General features: G+C 39.1%; 1 protein-coding gene and 1 long non-coding RNA gene across 37 annotated transcripts in view; one reads left to right on the top strand and one right to left on the bottom strand.

The window, feature by feature from the left end:
• Nucleotides 1-16,465, bottom strand: part of LOC108026484 (proton-associated sugar transporter A) — a 366,519-nt gene that overhangs the window by 65,144 nt on the left and 284,910 nt on the right. The window lies entirely within an intron of this gene.
• On the top strand, nt 12,181-12,675 carry LOC127011607 (uncharacterized). Of its 2 annotated transcripts, none has more exons than XR_007764741.1 (2): nt 12,181-12,304; nt 12,347-12,675. It is a non-coding gene; the product is annotated as an uncharacterized LOC127011607 (long non-coding RNA). The 2 variants fall into 2 exon arrangements; XR_007764742.1 differs by having other exon boundaries at nt 12,354-12,675.

Raw genomic sequence — 16,465 nt, forward strand, 5'->3', positions numbered from 1 at the left:
TTCGAAGAGGTAAAGGCAAGGCTGGTGGCAGACCCTGTACTGGCGTGCCCGGATTTTGAAAAACCATTTGTCCTGCAGACGGACGCAAGTGATTACGGTATTGGGGCCATTTTGACCCAGGAAACCGAACGTGGCGAAAAGGGTATCTCTTACTCAAGCCGAACGCTCAACGTTGCTGACCGAGAAGGAGTGTTTGGCAATAGTCTGGGCGATCCGGAAACTGAAGCCATATTTGGAAGGGTACCACTTCAAGGTGGTAACCGACCACATGGCGCTGAAGTGGCTCAACAGCATCGAGAGCCCTTCAGGAAGGATCGCTAGATGGGCCCTGGAGTTGCAGCAGTATGACTTCGAAATATCGTACAGGAAGGGACAACTCAATGTGGTGGCAGACGCACTATCAAGATAGCCACTACCAGTAACACTGCGAGGGATCAAGAAGACATCGGCGGCGGAAGCCTTCGCAGCATGCAGCTGGATTCAGGACATGCGCGGAAAGATTAGGACCCAGCCACAAAAGTACCCGGACTACGTAATGGAGGGAGACACCTTGTACAGGAACATTCCACACAGAGCAGGCAGTGAGGATGTCGCGACATGGAAGATGTGCGTCCCGAAAGCTCTGCGAGAAGCGGTTCTGAGAGAGAACCACGACTCACCGGCAGCTGGCCATGTAGGAAGCAAAAGGACAATAGCATGTCTGGCAGCCCGGTACTACTGGCCAGGCATGCACCGAGACGCTCGAGCCTACTTAAGAGGGTGCGAGACATGTATCAGATTCAAGCCGATTAGATTCAGATTCAGGCAGCTGGGAAAATGCTAACGCAGGTGCCAGAGGAACCGTGGACTTCAAAACACGGCAACCAAATGCTGCTGGTGCTGATAGACAGGTTCTCCAAGTGGACTGAATTGGTGCCGCTGCGGAGCGCGACGGCCGAGTCCCTAAAAAAAGCGTTCAGAGAGCGCATCATCGCAAGGTTTGGGGTCCCGAAGGTAGTCATAACGGACAACGGAGTACAGTTCAACAGCAAAATCTTCAAGAGTTTCCTGGCCGAGATGGGAGCCAAGCAACAGTTCATGGCTCCATATACCCCGCAAGAGAACCCGACAGAAAGATCAAACAGGACCGTGAAGACGATGATAGCGCAGTTCACAGGGCAGGATCAGAGAAACTGGGACGAGAAATGGCCTGAGATTATGCTGGCAGTAAATACGAGTGTTTCGGAATCCACAGGATACACGCCGGCGTTTATCACTCAAGGCAGAAAACCGAGACTGCCGAGCGCCCTATACGACAGAGAGACCTTGGGAACAAGACGACCCACTGAGACTCCAGGGGAGAAGGCCAACAAACTCGGGGAAATCTTCGAGATTGTAAGGCGAAATCTGGAAAGAGCCTCCCAGGTTCAGGCTAGGCATTACAACCTAAGGAGGAGACAATGGACACCAGTGGTCGGGGACGTCGTGAGGGCCATGGAACATCATTTGTCAAAGGCGGCCGAGGGATTCTCAGCGAAGGTGGCACCAAGATACGACGGACCTTACCAGGTCACGGATTTTGCGTCACCAGTAATCTGCCAAATACGTCAGGTGAACACAAAAAAAGAGAGGACCATCCACGTAAGCGAGCTGAAACAACAGTAGGCCAAAAGCAACACTAAGCCCCCAAAGAGTCTTGAAGGATACTACGGAATGAGTCCAAGGCTAGCGCCAAGGATTCGCGATGGATACTACGAAAGGAATCTGAGGATAACTCCAAGGATGCCTAAAGAACACAGCGGAAATGAACCCGAGGAGAACTCTAAGGATGCTCAAAGGACACGAGGAAAAGAACCAAAGGATAATTCAAGGGTTGTTCAAAGGGCACTAGGAGAAGAGCCCGAGGATAACTCCAAGGATGCTCAAGGATACGAAGGGAGGAGCCCAAGGATAGCTCAAATGACTCTCAAAGGACACGGCGGAAAGGAGCCGGAGGAGAGCTCCAAGAGTGTTCAAAGGACATTAGAGGAAAAGGCCAAGTATACCTCAATGGATGCTCAAGGGTACAAAGGGAAGAGCCCGAAGATAGCTCCAAGAAAGCTCTAGTACACGAAGGAGGTAGTACAAGGATACCTAGAGGATTACGCAAAGGGTACTACTCCAGGGATTCTCCAAACATGCTACAAGGCAACTACAAAGAGGCAAGGAAGGCCACCAGTGGCGTAGACGGCCGGGTCGATGGGCTCAGGCATATTGAAATATCGGTGATGATGAATATCGTGGAAAGAAAGTGGCAATGCCGGACCTGCGTTATCTATATCGTGAGCAGGCCCTCTGGGTATCGATAGCCGATGTGGAAACAGTTTGAGGATCGACGCGGGAGATTTTAAGTTGCTATGCGGAGGACGACCAGCGCTGTAGAAACTCAACATTGAGCAGGTCCTGGCGCGATCAGTCAGAAGGGAAAGCCATCGATCAGTACGGTCTCGAGTGAAGTGCCGGAGCGGCGCGACCGAGGGTAACAAGCCAGAAGGAAGAGCAGTCCCGGATCGGCGTATGCCCAATAACCCGAGTACCAGAAGTCACGCTACATACAGCAGCAGTTCAGGACACCGCCATCAGCAAGCAAGACACCACACCGCAACAGCCACGCAAGGGCGATCGAGCCTGCAGGAACGGCACAGACAACAAGAGAAAGGGTGAGGCTAGAGTGGAACGTTCGTTTACACTACGCGTAGAAGCCAAGGAAAACGCGAGGAAGCCTCCTGGCATTTTGCTTTGACTGTCCGCGCGATTTGAGCAGGAACCCCAGTGGGACCATTAGGGACAGAGCAAGGGACAGGCGGTCGTGTATCAAGAGGAGTGATTCTGGAGAGCACGTCAGTTCGTTCACCCTAGTCTGAGAACGGTGACGCTTCCCTAAGCCCGCACGGCTGGCCCCATAGCGAGTCTGAATCGTTGCCAAGCAGTCGCCGAGTCAACGCGTCAGGGACAAACAACAAACAATGACTTCAGGGAGACACCAAGGACAAGCGAATAAGCCCACTCGAACCCGTAAATTCTGTGCTTTCTCACTGAATTACTGGGAGGTCACGTTTATATAAATGTGGTGCTACGAGCACTCACTACCTACTGAGCTAGCAGCAAGAATCTAGTAGTGAGCAGAGACACACATCGGACTGTTCAGATGAAAGACTCTGTATAACTTCTTAAAGCTTTACAAAAAAGTTTAGGTTTTTTCAAAGATGAGCTTAGGTCTGGAGTTGTAAGTCTGTGCTTAAAGGTATTTTGTTATAGGATAGATCAATTTTATATAATAAGGTAAAGGAAGTGGGTTCATGAAATCTTACAATTGAACTCTATTTTAATATTTTATTTTCTAGAACTCATTTATATGTTAACAGAAGATTGTTTAGATAATAAAATAAATACAATTAAAAGTAAATCAGTTTTTTTTATAGAATCTTCCTTTAATTGTTACCATCTACATTTTTTTAATAAGTATATTTGGTCAATTTTAAAGATTTCAGTTGTAAAGTTTCCTTTTTCCTTTTCTTAAGGACATGTTTTTACTAACTAACACAAACGTGGTCCTATTTATGGAATTTACTTGCACAAATTTTTTGATGATTTTTCGGCTTGGTAAAGTGTAAAACATTTTATTTCGCTGTTACCTTGATGGCTTAGACTTGGTTTTTAATGGTTACTATCTGTATAATTCCGGTACAGTACTTTTTTTAGATGGTAGCCAACTGTTATTGATGGAGCTGCACTAGTCTATTGTTAGGATTGAATTTCAACGCGTGTGGGACTACTTTAAACAGTATACAGAGCTGACACTTACACGTACCCATAAATTAATTTTTACGCAATCCTTATTAACCATTTAAATATAGCGGTTACGACTCTACATCTTCAACGAAAGAAATTAGAAAAATGAGGCACAGGTGTTTACAGTTTTACGAATCAAAGTCTTTAAGTCTATCGTAATTGTATTGTATTCTATATCCCAAGTATTTCATAATGTCTCTTGGGGACTCTAGACTTCCAAATCTGTGGAAACAATGTATTTTATATATTTTTTATTTTATGTACTAGGCTGGCGGTGGTGTAGTACCACATTACCTATTTTGGTGTTTCTGGGAGTAGATTTCTCATAAATATACATCCAAAATGTGAGATATATTTCTTAGCAAAACGTATAATGTCAATATTCGATAGTGGTCTATTAGTTAACAGAGAAATTAGTTTTTTTTTGCTTTTTAATTCCTTTAATCTTAATACACAGCAATACAGGGCTTAAGATATAATCCTTCTCCTACAGCAACACTTTCAATTTTTCTATTGTGACGTTTATTTTCCTCCATATCTTTTCTAGCCATTCTTGCATTATTAATCGTCCTAGCAATTGCTGCAATATCACTTGCTTAACTACCAAGAGTGCTGAGGGCTGATAGGATCGCCACGATTGGTAGAAACCTCTGATTTTTGGGAACATTAATTGCTAATCTTTTTCTTCCCCTTCTTTTTCCTATGCTGCTGCTTTTTCAATAAAATTGCTATCTGGTGCCTTGACACGCGACCAGGCTTTGTCAATAAATATGGATTAGATTATGAATGCCTTGTATTGAGAATATGCATTGAATATGACTTCAGTGATATTAAAAAACAAAATTATTTTATTCTTTTTCCAGATCATTTTTTTGACATCTATATGTTAGAGTATTCCGATTTTCATTAAATTGAATTCAAAATTCTTAAAAATATAAAAAATTAAATTCCCAATATTATAAGATAATATGTCAAATAGCCCCAAAGCTATAATTCATTTCTTATTATTTTTCCACCAATGTTCCGATCGTTCCTATGACAGCTATATGATACAGTCGTTCGGTTATGATAAAATTTAACTTAAAATCAGAACTAATTAAAAAATGTTATTTTTAAACTTAGAAGATTATATGTTAAAAAGCACCAAAGATATAATTTGTTCATATTTTCCGATTTATTTTCCGATCGTTTCTATGGTAGCTATATGATATAGTCGTCCGATTTTGACAAAATTTAATTCGATATTCAAACTCTATATGTTAAAAAACACCAAAGATATAATTTTTAAAAATGTTTTCCCCAATAGTTCCTATGGGAGCTAAAAGATATAGCTGTCCGATCCGGCTGATTCCGACTTATATACTACCTGCAATAAAAAGAAGACTTTTAGGAAAGTAGCAGTGCGAAGAAACGGACAGACAGACGGTCGGACAGACGAACGTGGCTTATAAAGAATATATATACTTTATGGGGTCGGAAAAGTCTCCTTCACTGCGTTGTAAACTTCTGACTGAAATCATTATACCCTCTACAAGGTATAAATATATCTTTGATGTTTTTTTACATATAACCTGAAAAGTTTGAATATAACTTTTTTAAATTAGTTTTGAATATTATGAAAATCGAACGACTATATCATATAGGTGTCATGGAAAATAGGCGGAAAAATAATCTGAAGCAAATTAAAGCTTCGGTGTTTTTTGACATAATAACAGATCAAATCAGATAAATAATAAAATAATTTTTTTTAATATCACTGGAGCTTGCAACAATCCTTTAAACTTTATTTCTTGTTATTTATGGATGACTAGTCTTATGACGAAACAATCGCGACAACGCCTTCTTATTGTGTTTAAGCAAAATGATTTGAATATACGGCATATATATCGACAACGAAAGGTGCAGACCAGGTTTTGATTCAATTTCAATATATCTGATCACTTACATTATTTTTCAGTTGAAGTAAGAAAACTAAAACTAAAAAAACTAAAAAGGGAATAAAAAAGAAAATATTAAACTTACATTTCAAGTAGCTGGAACAGCCATTTGAAAAGTCGAATATGTCAAAGTGGTGGGTGTGACTATTGTGAATATCGAAGGAACACAATATTAAAGCAGTTTAAGTTATGAGAGAAGGATCACTGCGGAAGGCAGTCCATGTAGTGACGAAGCGCACCAAAAGGGTGTGCGAAGGACACTACTATATATACACGAAGAAACGGAAATTTGAAGTAATCATCCGATTGTTTAGGAAAAACAAAAAAAAATAATCAACTGGTCTGTGAAAGATAACATTTTGAAAATTTGATCTGTTGGGGCCGGTGGTATTTCTAATTAAAATACGCGTCGAATGACACCTCAAGTGTCAAAATCGATGCTCCGTTCAAAAGTAATACGCAAATAAAAAGTTTCTGGATTCTCTCAAATTGTAAATATTAACTTGTTTGTCGGTTTGTACCAAAACATTATTTTAGAGTCCTGAAATTCTAAACGATGCTAAACAAGCCAATATAAGAAGCAGTATTTCTACTACGTTTCGAAAAACTAGCTGGAGAAAACAGCTATTTATAGCTAAATTTTGCATACCCGTAACATGTGAAATACTGCTTGTGCTGTACGTAGTTAGAAAGGTATTTCGAAATACTATGAACGTCTTTTAAACCCAATTTGTCTAAATACCGCCGTTTAAAAAATATGGTCCAACATTTTTTTAGACTTTTAAAAATGATATGATAAGCTGTATAGCCTCTGAGATTCCTCCTCTTTTGGCATACAGCACATTCTTATAAAAATAGCCGTTTTGAAGTTATAAACCATAAAAAATGACCATAAATCAATCGACCACGGGGAGTCAAGCCATCGAGATCAGTCAGCTATCAAAGCCAAAGAATGATCAAGCGGCATCAAGTGCTCAAGAAGTAAACAACAGACATTCGAAATTCCGATAAGAAATCTACAAATTGATATACAGGCCTGAGGACAACAAACGGCTATGCTAAGCAATTTACTTCTACTCTTATCACGGGTATCTTGGCAAGAATCTTGGTGATGAGTTGTAACAAACCAAAAATGAACAAATTCTGGGCTTCCTGGATGGCGCAAGTTTGTTTCGCGCGGTGCTACGCCCACTCTAAGGCTCACAATCCGCGAAAATCTGTAGCGCCTACAGCTGTCAAGATAGAAACAAAATTTACGATTTAAACGCTTATATCTGTCTGCCGCCTACATAACATGTACCGAAAGCGTGGCGGTAGGTGGCTCCCTAAAATATCGCTTTGCTGCTTATATATATCCATTCCCTTTTGATAGTCGAGGCACCCGAATAAGGCGTTGTTCATTTTTTTGGAAACATAGAGAAACGGTTTTCCGAACACTCGAAAAAGTATAAGGGCAAATATGAACGGAAAAAAGATTATCTGTAAAGGTTTGGAAAATAAACCATTTCTACAGACGTTCATCTCATTAACATCGAGAAAATCGGCTGTCCGTCATTAAAGAAGTTTAAGGGAAACCGGTTTCCATATTGTAAAACTTATCTTAAGGGAGGGGGTTGTGCTCTGAACAGTGCATACAATACTATACAATTTTTTAAAAGTAGCTCCAAAACAAGAAAATAAATTTATAAATTTCATTTAAATTTCAGACTCTTTATTTCGAGTCAAGATTACAGGTACGGAAAACGGAAAACACTAACTATTGTTAAAGGGAAAAAAATGTGTGTTTGTAAATATTCCACATTTGAAAATCATTAACTTGTGAGAATTATTTTATTGGGGTTCTTGGATTTTAAAACTATATTTACAATCTAAACTTTAAAAACTACACGGAGACAATTGTAACGGTTTCTGTTTAAAATCACTTTAAACAAGAAAGGAAGTTAGCTTCGGCAAGGCGAAGTTTGTATACCCTTGCAGTTGTAAAATGAGCAATAATTTTATTAATTTGAATTCTTAAAAATATAAAAATGTATGTTTCCAATATTATAAGATCGTTCCTATGACAGCTATATAATATAGTCCTCCGATTTTGATAAAATATAGTTCGAAATTCAAAACAAAAAAGTGTTATTTCCAAGCGTAGGAGGTTATATGTTAAAAAAAACCGAAGATACAATTTTTCAATATTATTTTACCACTAATTTTCCGATTGTTCCTATTGGAGCTATATGATAAAGTCGACTGATTTTGATAAAATTTAATTCGAAATTTAGAACTAATTTAAATATGTTTTATCCAAGCTTTGAAGGGTATATGTTTAAAACACTGAAGACATACTTTTCTTTACATTTTTTCCCCGATAGTTCCTATGGAAGCTATAAGATATAGTTGTCCGATCTGGCTGGTTCCGACTTATATACTACCTGTAATAGAAAGAAGATTTTTAGGAAAGTTTTAGCCCGATAGCTTTAAAACTGAGAGACTAGTTTGCGTAGAAAACGGACAGGCAGACGGACATACGGACGGACAGACGGATGGACGGACGGACAGACGGACACGGCTAGATCGACTCGTCTTGTGACGCTGATCAAGAATATATATACTTTATGGAAACGTCTCCTTCACTGCGTTGCAAACTTCTGACTGAAATCATTATACCCTCTGCAAGGGTATAAAAATATTACGATGCTTTTGAAAATATTTTCATTGTGTTAAAAAAAAACTTTGAAATGTCGGTATTTACAGTATTTTCAGTAGTTTATAATTATCGAAAAAAATAAATATTAAGTATAAGATTAATTCAGTTTAATTATTATTTTATTATTATTTTGTTCTCATACAGAGAGCATTGATAATAGAATGTATATGTAAATGTTCACGATGTAATAGTGATAGTTAGTGTTTTCCGTTCTCCGTACTTGTAATCTTAACTGGATATTAAAAGTATGAAGCTTATTTTTTAGCATATTCTTTGACTTTGATAGCTGACTGATCTCGATGGCTTGACTCTTCTGGTCGATTGATTTAGTTTCCATCGCTCGGCCCCCTTATATAGAGACTCCAGCACTATTCACTCCACGTCCAAAGTCTGCTTAAAATATTAAAATATAACCCTTAGCAACCGAGCAACTTACTTAGATGTCATCCTTGACAAAATCTCCATTGGACAGACAACATTTTGTCCGTATAGAATGGGACAACCTCCCATAGCAATTAGAAAACGCCGTCAAATTGAATTCCCAAACAAGCGGTGGAGTTTTCTCTCCTGAACTGGACATAAAGATCTTATTCCGCCTATCTGACCACTGTAGTATTTTCCAAGTGGAAGTCATGGCAATCCAGGAAGCCATGTCTTACCCGAGCATCACGCATCCCTGTTTTGAGAAAACCAAAAATCCATGAGCTAGAGAAAAGGATCTGCACAACTGCGCTTATTTGCCGTGTATCTGATAGCCGTTCTGTATAGATGCCATATTTGGAAAGTGGTTCATTACTAAAGTTCACCCCCTTCGATGGGACACAAATGAACTTGTTTTTACTCTCCGTCTTTAATACTTGACATTTCCTCGTGCGCCTAACTCGAAAAATATAAATTATACGTAGTATTGTAGGTAATACCTGAGGTTTTTTGTTTTTTTTTACTAGCTTCCGAACCTGTACCTGTATATAATGAAGGAATGAGAAAATGGAATATAATATACTTGTCCGCTTTCCTGACTCCCTGACTAAGTCCCTGATAGCTTTCTGACCGAAATATTTAGGGACCAGATAAAGTGGTCGTAAAACAATTCTCGAGTACTTTAATTTATCTGATTGAGAAACAATGACAGAGTGCTGTTAATCACAAAATGTAGCTGTAAAATGCCAATACATAGCTTGCTTTGATTATTGTATAATTTAAGTTAAAAGACGATCCTATGTTAGGTAATGAATGTAATATTTGTGGGAGACAAGCGAAAGTCTGCGTTGGAACAAAGTATAATAACCGGTATATTTCTTAAAGAGGGTGCTAGGAGTTGATCGAAATGTAAATGGAAAATGAAAATAAGAGAATCTTTCTCATTATAAATCTGGGATGGAGAGATTTATTTTGTCACGATCTAAGATGCAACTGTAATGATTTGGAAGTACGTGTCGGAAGAACAAGTATGTTTTCATTGTATTTTACTTATTTATTTATTTATTTTAGTATTTTTTTTTAATACTTTCTACTCGCATGTCTAAAAACAGTTCAAAGATTTATGTTCCTAGGATATTTAATATAACCTTGAACTATGATCCATATCACCATAATTCAACTCCATAAATTTAACCTGCGAAGGTTATCAAACAGATACACATCACTAAGAAACACCTTTACATCACCTCAACAAAAGATTATATCATATCAAACCGATCTCCTTATCGCTTAAAAGAACTTCATAACACCTCAAAACGACCTTTTTATCAACTCTAGCCAAGATCATACCTCAAAGCAGCTCTATATACACTTAAGGCAGATCCATACCACAGAAAATCCTTCTCACCAATTAACACATCCTTATCATATCCAATCAAGTCTATATTACATCATATCATATCGTCGCAAACTAGATTTATGTCGATTAAAGAAACCATACAAATTCAAACCTTCACATCTTAATGAAATATCAAAAGCTTAAAACCAGTATTTAGAAGAAATAAGATATACATTAAAAGTCAGTTTTGCGACATTGTAAACCATTTTTTAATCTAGGAGAAAATTTGTCTGAATGGGTGGCTTTGTCAGCCATTCTTGTTAAAAATTGATACTTACCAAAAGAAATCAGTGAAATTAATTAAAAAAAAATTAAACCGGATGTATTGTATCCGGTGTTTTTTTTAGAGGTATAGAACATTAAGTTTGCATCACTGTTCAAGATGGCGACCGATTTAACAGCTGTCAAGTGATTTATTCTCAGTTTGGTTTGGCAATTCATCATAAATAGACTCGCGCCTGAGCAAATAGTGCAATTTTATTTCGAGTAGAGTAATGGTTCAGTGCGGAATACGTATCGCGCACTAAGTCCATTTTATCGTCGACAAAATCGTCCATTAGAGCAGTTAATTCGATTAACCATGGAACGTTTTCGCACCACGTTTACTCTTATTGATAACTCGCATTCCCAGAGACGCCGTACGGTGCGTCAGAAGAACCTATTGCTACTGTAGAGCGTAGCATTTAGGAAGACCCGAATGAGTCCATCCGCCGTCGAGCACAGGAATTGGATCTGTGTCCATCCACTTTATGGAAAATTTTGCGGAAGGATCTTGGCTTGCGTGCTTACAAAATCCAACTCGTGCAAGAAGTGAAGCCAAACGATCATCAAGCAAGGCGTAGATTCGTCGAATGGGCCCAAAACGAGATTGTCGTTGTTCCCGATTTTCATAAGCAAAATTTTGTTTAGCGATGAAGCGCACTTCTGGTTGAATGACTACGTCAACAAACAAAACTGCCGCATTTGGAGTGAAGCCAATCCTCAAGTGTATGTCGAAACACCGTTACATCCAGAAAAACTGACTGTTTGGTGCGCTTTATGGGCTGGTGGATTCATTGGTCCGTACTTCTTCAAAAACGATGATGGCCAGTCAATGGTGAAGTGTATAGAGCCATGATTACTAACTTTTTCATTCCTGAATTGAACAGCCATGATGTCCAGGAGCTCTGGTTCCAACAAGATGGCGCAACATGCCACACAGCTCGTGCCACAATCGATTTATTAACGACACGTTTGGTGACCGTCTAATTTCACGTTCTGGGCCTGTAAATTGGCCTCCAAGATCTTGTGATTTAACACCGCTAGACTACGTTCTGTGTCGAATAATACATCGTTGTTTTATTGCAACTTAAATTTCTATACCTATAAAAAACACCCGCTAAAAGAATTTTAATATCTTCAAGTCTATGTGTAGAATTTGCTTTGCAAACTATTTGAAAAGTGAAATCTGTTACAATGGTGGTTGTGGAAAGGATGCAGTACAATTTTAAACCACTTTACATAATGGCAAAATGCCTTTAGCTAGAGAAGGTGGACGGGCGAGGTTCACTTTCACGTCATTTCACCGGTGGGAAAATGGTGATTCCCGAAAACGCTAATTTATTTAATTAACTTAAAAAAAAACTCGAAAAATTTTTTTATAAGTTAAATTATTAAAAAAATTAAAACCATCACGCAAATAGCTTTATTACGTTTTTGGATACAAAATTAAAAAACTGAATTAAAATACTCGTATATATTTGTGTATATCTAAACCAGAGAAAATGTAGGCACTTAGTACTATTTAATAAGATAGTGATTTTGTATTAGTCATATATTATAGTTATATAGCACATATTAAATTTATATCGTATGTTAAGCTATCGACCGATATCTTTGCCTGCGTAATCGACATAAGAGATCTTGGTACTAAACAGTGACGGCCACACTTTGAATAAAATGCTGGAATGCTGGAATACATTACATACTGGCGTCGGGAAGAACGAATTCCTTAAATGTTACAAAGTAATTAAAATTCTTGTATTAAAAGGACGAAATGTTGTATGTACATCACCGAACCCAATACCTGACAATAAGCAAAAGTTTGCAGACGCTCAATTTCCGGCAATGGCTCAGACTAACCTCACCGTCATGCAGGCTGTGAGTTTTCGGAAGTCGTTACCGTACGAGACCAAGTTGGCGACTAAGGCATGTATGATGGAGGAAAGCAGAACCAGATCAGACGGATTGGTCAATTTTGTAAACAAGACGCATCAGAAGCAATTGGCGAAAGACAAAAAGCAGCAGCCATGTTCAAGGTGCCGATATCATTAATCACAGGAGTGCAAATACAAGGACATTAATTGTCATGAATGTGGCAAAATCTGTAATCTTGCAACTGTATGCAAATAAACTAAAGGCAGAAATGTAAACATTGTATCTAATCCAAGTCACCTAAATAGTCATAACGAAATTTTTAATAATAGCATTTTCAGTATCTTAGGTAAACCTTAGAGGAAGTGTACACACTTACTGTTTAAGTGGATGGCATCAAATCTACCTATTTTGAGAAAAATTAAATTCAAAGACATCTATTCATTCATTCATTAGGTGGCACTACAACCCGATTCGGGTTTTGGCCGACCTCAGCGTCTCCCTCCACGCGCCTCTGCTCCTCGTGCGCCTTCTCCAATCGGAAATACCCAGTGCAGTCAGGTTCTCCTCCACTTGGTCCTTCCATCGGAGCTTTGGTCGTCCCCTTCGTCGTCGCCCGTAGCCGACCCTCGTTTCAAACACCTTCTGAGCTGGAGATTCTTCATCCATACGCACAACGTGGCTGAGCCAACGCAGACGTTGTATCGTAATGCGCCGGACCACGTCCACGTCGTCATACAACTCGTACCGCTCGTAGTTCATCCGAATATGTAAGTCGTCCCCAATCCGATCGGGCCCAAAGATCCTGCGAAGAATTTTTCTCACTGCAAGCGCTGCTGCATCCGTCTGTTATATTACTCATGCTTCTGCGCCATATTGTAGCACTGGTAGGATGAGTGTCTTGTAGAGTGTTAATTTTGTTCGGCGAGAGAGCTCTCTATTGCACATTTGCTTACTCAGACCAAAGTAGCACATATTGGCAAGTGTGATTCTTCGCTTGATCTCCAGGCTGGCGTAATTTTCGGTTTTAACGGCAGTGCCAAGGTACGTGAACTGCTTGACCACTTCGAAGGTACAGCTGTCCGCTACCACATGGGAGTCTAGGCGCCGCGCCTCCCTGCTTGTCGACAGGATATACTTCGTCTTGCCCTCGTTTACCGCCAAACCCACGTTTCCCGACTCTTTTTCGATAGCCGAAAATGCAGCAGTGACATCACGCTTGCTGCGGCCAATGATGTCAATATCATCGGCATACGCAAGGAGCTGGACACTTTTATAAAAAATAGATCGATGTCACGAAATTGAAGAGTTCACAAGACAGGGGGTCGCCTTTTCTAAAACCTCGAACGGTATTAAAAGGTTCGGAGAGGTTCGTTCAATGTCATTCTGCAAAGACGTATTAGCTTTGCAGGAATACCGAACTCAGACATGGTGGCAAAGGGGCGTTCCCTCGTCGGGCTATAGAATGCAGCTTTATAATCGACAAAGAGATGGTGTGTGTTAATGTTATTCTCGTGGGTTTTTTCCAGGATTTGGCGACATGTGAAGATCTGGTCTATGGTGGACTTACCAGGTCTGAAGCAGCAATGATAAGGTCCGATCAGTGTGCTGGTATACGGCTTCAGTCGTTCACATGTTACTCTCGATAGGACCTTGTATGAGATGGTAATCAGGCTGATTCCCCGGTAGTTGGCGCATATCGTCGGGTCACCTTTCTTCAGAACGGGACAAAGGACGCTGAGATTCCAATCGTTGGGAATGCTTTTGCACAAGAGCTGATGCATACACCTTATCAGCACTTCGCCGTCGGCCTTGAACAACTTTTCAGGCAGTCTATCAGCACCGACTGCTTTGTTGTTTTTGAGCTGCGTTGTCCAGTCTAAAAATATGCCTCTATAGGAAGATCCTTTTTTTGAGCATTCAACTTCGAATTATGTCAAGTCAATGCCAAAGAGAGCAGTGAAAGCATTAAAACGCTAGTAGATCACATTCAAAATAAGCGTATCACAGTAAAACAGTCAAGCTTCGACTTTCGGAAGAAGCTAAACCGAGAACCTTACCATTTAAGTGGAAGTAGAAGGTTGAGCACATGATAAGATGGTAGACCAGGGCATGATTGAGCAAGTAGGTAGTTTAAATTCGGGACCCCTCTTGTTTTCATACTGAAATCTAATGGTGACTTAAGGATTTGCGCAGACTATAAAGTTTCCATTAATCAATATCTTAACGAGTTTATGTACCCGCTGCATTACATGGAGGCCAGCATTTTACAAAGCTGAATTTATCTCAAGCATACAATCAGTTAGTACTTGATCAGGAGTCTCAGTCAATCAGTCTTTAAGGTCAAAAGATTGCCATTTTAAATTAAAGCTGCAACGTCCATATTCCAAAAGACAATGGAATCTTTACTTCAAAACAATCCTTTTGTTGTCGTTTATCAAGATGACATAACCACCACTGGCTTAGATTTGAAATCTCATGTAGAAAAATCATGAAATCTCATGTGAAATCTCTGAAAACTTAAGTCAGCAGGCTTACACTTAAAAACGAAATAACATATTTAGGGTTCAATATTGACAAAAACGGTATAAACAGCAAGAGCTGGTATTCTTTCACACATGTTCGTAGATGGTTTTTTAAAAACAATAGCTTTTGTTTCCCTTTAGTCGAATGAACGAAATTACAGCACTGCGGAAAAGGAGGCGTTAGCAATTTTCTTTTCTGTTAACAGACTTCGCCAGTATCTACTGGGCAACAAATTTATGTTGCGTACTGATAACCAGCGTGTACTTACTCCATTTGGAGTATGTAAACGATTGCCTGTAATGGAGTCAATTCGAATACAAATATGGGCTTTAAATTTATCTAGTTTTATTATAGTTCAGAGTATGTCAAGGGATCAGTGAAAAAGGAAGATAGTTTATCGAGAATTCTGCAAGTTCCATTAACATAGACACAGACTGAAGAGTGCAGTTAATTGAACTTCTTAACTCAACATAAACTTAAATTTTCAATGCATAGCCAGACTGTCCCGAAGTTATTTTACATTGCCAAAAGTAAAAAAGGCAATAAAAATGGTACCATTTAATCCTTGGCAAAAAGTTTCAACCCTTCAATCAGAAACACACACAGATATCAATTGAATACGATTGTTTAATGGAGAGATATTGTACCATTGTACACAAGAAACTTTCTAAGGAAGTTCTTGAATCTTAGATCACATTTAGGCATTGTTAAAACCAAAGCATTGGCCAGAAACTACGTATGGTGGCCAGGGTTACATGATTAGCAAATGCGATTTATGTCAAATGTCATAGATAGTCCCAGCAAAAGTGCTTTAATTCCATGGAGCCCTGAAGACTCAGTTGAGAAACGAATTCATGTTTATTTTGCTAGACTTATCAAAAATCATTACTTCATGGTTGTGGTCGACTCGTATTCAAAATGGAGCGAACAAATTACAAGTAACTTTACAGTGGAAAAGTTAAGAGAAATGTTTTGTAGGTATAGATTAATAGATGTCTTAGTCACTAATAACGAACGTCAATTTACATCATGGAAATAAATGGAATAAAACATTTTTTAACCGCTCCAGATCATCCTGCCACAAACGGACAGGAAAAGATTTCCGTTAAGTTCTTAAAAAATTCATTCTAGCAACACTTGATAAGAAATTTCACTGAAGTTTAGAAACCATTACAAACAGATTCTTAGCAGACTACCGAAATTCAATTTCAATTCGAAACCCGAGTCCACCCGAGTCAAAAATTTTGAAACAGACAGAAAAAGCACAGAAAGTTATGAAGGGAATCGTCTAGAATACTTTAATCCGGGACAAAAAATATACAGTCGGGATTACACGAATCCCGATCATATTTGTGTAACCTTGCTCACAACCACAGAATCATAAAGCGCTACACATATCAAATCCCGAGGATGGACAATACGGAAGTATGTGTTGATTCTTCCTCTAGAAGCCCAATTAGAAGTATAATACCCAAAAGAAGCCTTAGACTCCGATTGCATTGAAATATTAGAATCATTAATGAATTGAAATTGTAAGCATTG

This window comes from Drosophila biarmipes, chromosome 3R, assembly GCF_025231255.1.
Source record: "Drosophila biarmipes strain raj3 chromosome 3R, RU_DBia_V1.1, whole genome shotgun sequence".
Taxonomy (NCBI): domain Eukaryota; kingdom Metazoa; phylum Arthropoda; class Insecta; order Diptera; family Drosophilidae; genus Drosophila; species Drosophila biarmipes.